This window comes from Zingiber officinale, chromosome 4B (assembly GCF_018446385.1).
Source record: "Zingiber officinale cultivar Zhangliang chromosome 4B, Zo_v1.1, whole genome shotgun sequence".
Lineage (NCBI taxonomy): Eukaryota > Viridiplantae > Streptophyta > Magnoliopsida > Zingiberales > Zingiberaceae > Zingiber > Zingiber officinale.
This window is the reverse complement of record NC_055993.1, coordinates 117038685-117046047: the sequence shown is the minus strand read 5'-3', so window position 1 is coordinate 117046047 and position 7363 is coordinate 117038685.

Below are 7363 nucleotides of genomic sequence, written 5' to 3'. Positions count from 1 at the left end.
GATCGGTCATGTTGATCGAACATGCTCTCTAAGAGCCCCACTCCCGGTTCGGTTGGAACTCCTTCTCTCGATCGGTCCTACCGATCAGAGAGATCCTCTAAGGGCCCCACTCCTAGCTCTATTGGACCTCCTTCTTCTAATCAATCCTGCCAATTAGACAGACCCTCTAAGAGCCTCACTCTCGGCTCTGTTGGAACTCCTTCTCGATTAGTCCTACTGATCGGACAGACCCTCTAAAGGCCCCACTTCTGGCTCTACCGAACCTCCTTCTCCTGATCGGTCTTGTTGATCGAACAGACCTTTTAAGGGCGTCACTCCTGACTCTATCGTATCTCTTTCTCCCGATCAGTCCTACTGATCGAATAGAACCTTTAAGGCCCCACTCCTAACTCTGCGGGACTCCTTCTCTTGATTGGTAGGATCGATCGGACAGGCCTCCTAAGGGCCCCACTCCCAGCTTTGTCGGACCTCCTTCTCCCGATCGATCTTGCCGATAGGACATACCCTCTAAAGGCCCCACTCTCGGCTTTGTCGGACCGTCTTATCCCAATCAACTCCACTAATTGGACAAACCCTTTAAAGGCCCCACTCTTGACTCTGTCACACACACATGGGACTCTGTTCTCCATTACCTCCTTCGACTCTTTGTCGATAGGGCTGGCCATAAAAGTTCCCACACTAGCTCGTTGGGTTCTCTTGAGACTTTATGCCCTTCTCAGGGAATATTATTGCAGCTCATTTAGGCCTCATAAAACAGTAGGCTCTCTGTGAAGGGTCCATCTTCTGATTAGACAGCCCAATAGATCTCTTGACCCATGAGCCCACCTCACCATTAATACAGCATATGAGCTTGTCAGAAAAGCAGAGGATAGTATCCGTGCATAGATATGTAGTGATCTTGTTTGAAATCAGGTAAGATGATGTGATGGGTAGGTGACTTCAATGTTGACCATGAGAAGACTTTGAGCTGGAAGTAGAGGGTGTTGAATGATCTTATCTGTCAAAAAGGAGCGTAGAGGTAAAAAAATGTCAGTGACTAAGCTAGGAAGGGATCTCCGGCATAGGTACTCCAATGTTCTAGTTAAACATGTGGTCGAGAGGAAAGGAATGCAATGAACAATAGCAATAAATAACGGACTCTGAATACGTAATCTTGAATAGTTGTGCCCTTAGGAGGAGACTCTTTTTATAGTGTTAGTTTCCCTGTATGCACAAACATTGATGTATTTCAAAAAAATGACCGACCATTCATACATTCTGATACCTTTCCCAAAATGGATCCACTGTTTCTATGTCTGGCAAGATAGAAGTTTTCGATGTACAACTTGAACACGGAATATTCCCTTAATTCTCTAACAACCGTTACACAAAATGCCATGAAGGAATGTTGGGTCGATTGATGTGCCATTAATATATTTTGATGGTAGGCTGACTGAGTCCTCTCTATTGCCTGATCAAACCTCGTTCGTGAACATGGTTGGGTGAGTTAAGGAATGAGGACCTGTTGGGGTTGCAAGGTTGCAAACATAATCCCACATTGAAAACACATGGGAAAGATCATGGGTTTATAAGAGAAAGATATCTCCATTGGGCATGAGGCCTTTTGGGTAGAGCCCAAGAGCAAAACTATGAGGCCTTAGGCTCAAAGTGGCAATATCATACCATTATGGAGATATCTAAATTCTTTTCGATCCTACAATTGGTATCAGAGCCTGGATTGCCAGAAGGTTTAACCGCTGTGCACAAGAGTTATGATCTGCTTGAACCATGTGGGTACAATATTCCCACATTGAAAACACATGAGAAAAATCATGAGTTTATAAGAGAAAGATATCTCCATTTGGCATGAGGCATTTTGGGTAGAGCCCAAGAGCAAAATCATGAGGGTTTAGGTCCAAAATGGACAATATCATACCATTATAGAAATATCTAAATCCTTTCCGATCCTACAGGACCCTCTCGAGGACTCGATCTTCTCTCGGCCAAAGAGTTCGATCTAGTCATATGCCTAGCATATCCGATCAGGCCCAAAGGACTTGTCTCTGAATGACATTAATACAATTTGGGTTTCCATCCATCCTGGGGTACTCGAGATCCGGCAAGACCAGTGGTCTAATCGACTACACCATTCTAGCGAGATATGTGACCATGTAACCCTGAATGTGGGCTCGGGATCCGATCAGACCAGATGCCTGATCAGCTAGACCATATGGGCAAGACATGTGACCATGTAACCCTGAATGTGGGCTCGGGATCCGATCAGACCAGATGCCCGATCAGCTAGACCATATGGCCAAGACATGTGACCATATTAGTCCTGAGTGTTGACCCCCTCTTTGACTTTGACCACCACCTCAAGCGACTCTCTTGACTTTGGGATGCCCCACCTTATTCACCGCATCACGCAGTATACCCTCCTCATACCTACGATGTGACTACTAAATACAGTATAAACATGGTGATGGGACACATTATCTGACAATAAAACAATGTCTCATTAATGTGGGGAATGTGAGAGACATTATAAGAGAGGTTCTTCTTTACTGGTGCAGGTATGTAGACGCACACCCACATACTTGTTCTCATTTCTCCCATTTTTTGCACCATCTCTGCCTTTTGACTTGATCATTAGAGTAGTTGCGCCAGAGACCTCTTGTCCTGGTTACAGACGATTTCCTTCCCTCTTCTTTGTTGTTGTCTATAAGAAATTCCTAGGGTTCCTCAGCCAGGGTGATTCCCAGAGTTCTTTTAGCAAGTCAACTTTCACGTCACATTACCGGTGGTCCACTCTCCAACGCCTCCAAACGGGATCAAACTATTTGTTGAACTCATTAAAATAATTATTGTATAAATGCAGAAAGGGATGAATGTTCTAAGATATAACTTTATTTTTATTTTTTATAAATTGAAATTTGTTGACCTTCATGTGTTGGAATATTGATGTAGGGAGGGGTAGAACTTTCTTCCTATCCATGGCTAAAAGAAGAAGATAATGTGGATAACTCATCTTTAGTGACTTTAGATGTCGATGCTTCTTGTTGATTTTGTGAGTGCTGGTATGTTGGCTAGATGGAGTGAATAACCCTGAAAAGAAAATTAGAATCAATCTTTTACTTTTTAAACAGAGCAAGGATAAAATATTAATTAAAATAAACAACTAACATAAAAGCAATAACTTAAAAACTAAAAAGACTCAAAATATACTTGGTTATAATTTAGATGGTTGTTGATCCAAGACAATTGAAAAACTCACTAAAAGGCTCATTTGTTAAAGGCGGAGTAGCCTCTTACACACTTTGAAAGCTAAGGAATTGCTACAGAAATTAATACCATTGTTGTTGTTTAATTCCTAACTCTAGAGGACTTTTTATTGCCTCTCGAGAGAATGTTACCATTGGCTGACATGGCTCGGAGGCTCCTCCAGTGTGGATAAAATTTTATTCTAAATACAATAATCTGCCAATGACTCTGCTTGATGGGAGGTGCTTTGGTTGAATGGAGGCGCCTTGGCTACTATTCATCTGAAGCATCTCGGATCAACTAAGGAGCCCTCGTGCTCCACAGATTGGAGACGCCTCTAATTGTCGTGAGGTGCCTCGACTCCTTTGCTCGACAGCTTCAACAGATAGGCATCTGAGGCACATCCAAACAGCTGAGGCGCCTCAGGTTTTCAAGTGAACCTTTGAGTTCACCTCTTTTACTCGCCTTCTCACTTGGGTGATATTTCGGTTGACCAGAGTTGAACTCACTTGAACCTAGCTTCATCTTTTTCCTCAAGTAGACTTCCTCCCAGCTTCTCGTCCCTCGAACGCTCCGCATACATCCTTCTTGTCTACCGGTGTACTCTTCTCTAGCTTTTAATCTCTCGGATGCACCGAGCTTGTCAATTCATTTCCTGTGTCATCCTTCTCTCTCGTCGTATTTTTTGCTCTACTTATTATATTTCTAAGTTCCTGCATACTTAGACACAAGACATCAAAAGACACATGACCTAACTTAACTCGGTTAATCACATTAAAATCAACCTGGGTACTTATAGGTTTGATGTTAATAGCCTTTTTTCTTCTCCCTCTTAAAAGAAGTGTTGGTTCCTTGATCTTCACTTCGGGGTGATAAGTATCTCTCAAGCTCCAAATATTTCCTCTCTTAAACCAATGAGCCTTTCTTCTTAGGCTCTTCCTTTTAAATAAGTGAGGGGTTTGTTAGACAATCTTGTTGTCAGGAGATATATGAGATATTTTGAATTGAAAATTATAATAAATTTAACTCTAAACTTATCTGTTAGATAACCTAAATTGATAATCTTAAGTTGCCGATGAAAAGGATGAGATGTCTTAGGATGAATGAGACCTCACTTGCTAACTACCAAGTGATTCTCGAGTTCGAGTGGGAAGCTGACCGATAAGTGGTCGAGTATTTGCTTCACGAGTCTGAGTGGGAAGCCATGTTAGAGTTAGGATGTCACCCGACTACTGAGGCTGAGCGAATTAAGCGCTGAGTCAAGATGTTGAATTGCTCGAGCGGGTTATCGAGTCGGGACACTAAGTGCTCGATTGTTGAATGCTGAGTATCAAAGTAGTTGAGTCTAAATGGGTCATCAAGTGCTCGGGAATGAAGTCACAGTACTCGGGAGGATGTATGACCGATCGGGAAGTAATGCAAAGTTCTCAGGAAATTATCTCGAGTTCGAGTGGATTTCTTAGTGCTCAGAAATAGATAATTTTACGGGAGAAAAATGTCCTATAGTATATCACAGTTATAAATCAAATCACGAGTACTTGAGAGATTATATAGATGCCCTACTACTGTGCACACTGGGGCATAATCTAAGCTCTAATTGACTGATAACTTAAAGGAGTTAATTGAAATCAATTCAAAACGATGGTTAAAGTTTATATATGATTACTTGGACAACTATGAAAGGAGGTGCATGCCTGCATGGGAATTAAACAAATATATTCTATAATAAAAAAATATTGAATAAGGTAATACCAAATATAGAATGTTCAATGTAGTTCTACGAAATTTTTTTTACTGATTGTAAAGGTAAATCGAAAAGTATTCATGGTGGATAACTCAAAAGCCCACGTGCTTGCATGTCCTATTTAAAAGAAAAATTCTTACAAATACTTCATAGTTAGAAATTGAAAAATTCGATACCCTTGGAGCAATTATCCTATAACAAAGTTCTTATTATCGGATTTCTCCGATGTAAATTTATATTTATTAATTATTTATTATTTGATTTTAAGCTAAGGACTATACTTCAAAGCTCTATATTTTGTTGCAAAACTTTTCTATGCACTTTTTTTTTTAGTCATATTGTAAAAGTTTTTTTTTTAAAAAAAGGTTTCTTCGTTTTGAAAGGTTTTGCAAAAAAAAAAAAAAAAAAAAAAAAAAGTTTGTGACTTTTGAAGGTTGACCTTCCTTACAAATGATAGACCGCATAGTAAAAATTTAGAAACTCAGTTATAAGAGCCGAGCCATCTTTTTATTATTACATCTACATTTTCCATTTCAAATTGATTTGCTTAATTTGTTGTGCTCAACTTTCTTTAAAACCTTTGTTTTTTCTTATTGTGTTATTCACTCTCTCCTCTAGCACTAAACTCAATCAGTTAATGTATACTTGTATATGCACTTACTATTTAGGACATGATTAAACTAACGCATCCATCCGAAATTATAGGGATGAAAGAGAGTTGCTGGCTCCTCTCAGCAAAGAGAGGGGATCCCTTATTTGCATGCAATGAGCATTACAAGTAGTCATGTGATGTGTAATCCATCAAGCAAGCGAGGCAAGGTCATTTATGACTATCATCAATAAGGCTACGAGCGGGTGTTAACGAGGTACCCTCATAGGTGTAGTTGTGTTAACACGCATATTAAGGATGTAAATGAGTTGAATCGAGTTGAATAGTATTAGACTCGAGTTCAACTTGTTTAAGTTATATTCGAGCTCGAGCTCGATTCATTTTAAGGTTCGTTTTAGAATTCGTTTTTTAACTCGTTTTAGAGTTCATTTTTTGGCTTGTTTTAAGACTCGTTTTAAGGCTCGTTTTAAGGCTCGTTTTTTGACTCGTGAGCCTACAAATGAACATGTTCGCGAGCTCACGAGCCGAATATCTTTAAGCTCGAACTTGGCTCGATAAAACTATCGAGCTCGGCTCGATAAGATAAATGAACGAACTCGAACGAGGTTTTTATTGAATCGAGCTCCGAATAACTCGTGAACCGTTTGGTTCATTTACATCCCTAACTCAGATGTTAGGTTTATATCACAAGATCGAGTAAGGTTCAAATTTTCAAGGATTTATTTCCCTACGAACAAGTTATAGGATACCATTCAATACCCATAATTTATCTTCTTTCTATAAGATCTTAAGATAGCCAGTGAAAGTCCTTGTGATTTACTTTCTCCGTATTGATCCTGGGACGTCAGGACGAGTTGACGGGGGAGCTGGGAGCGAACGTATTCACCTTTTGTTACCATAAGACAGTTAGTGAAAGTCTCTCGGGCCATAATATCACAGTAGGATATTCAGGTTGTCCCTCCTATACCCAAGATTCGAATCTGAATTTTTCCTTCAAATGGGGAGGGGGCGTAATCAAAGGATGTTGGACTTCTAGGTTGACTGTTACGTGCACTTCTAGATTTATCTTGATGGTTAGTGGAAATTTTTGTGGGACTAGATCGATTATTTTAGGAATAATCAATAAAATTAATTGAGATTTTTTTTATTATTATTTAACAAAGGAGGGTCTGAAATAAATATTAAGCATCTTTTTACACCACAACTGTAACTATATATGTCAATAATTATATTGAACAACGATGTCTAGGCATGCAATTATAATGATGCTTAGATAATACGTGGACGAGCATCAAATAGTAAACGTGAGTGACAAATAAATTGAATTAATTTTTTTCATCTCATTATAATAATAATAACAACAATTAGATTTTTATCCTACCGACTCTACACCTTTTCTTAAATTATTTAGCACTATATATCTTTATTTATATTTTTTTTTGTAAAATTAATATATGTATTGCCATAATTTTACACCAGCTAATTAAGATATTTATTAATCAGCAAAATACTTATTTATAACATCTTAATTGCATCTTTTACCTTTTGTTTCTGGAATGAGAAAGAAAAAGAATAGAAAAAAATCCATAAGAAAAAGGTCAAAACAAAATAAAAAATAACAAATGGAAAAAAATATAATTGTGGCCTCGCGTGGAAATAAAACATGTATAGAGTTGGGAACGAGGAAATTCTTTTCTGCCGATGGAGACTAAAAAATGATTAAAAAAAACATATTAACTGATGAATTCATAAATCAGTTTATCCATTAA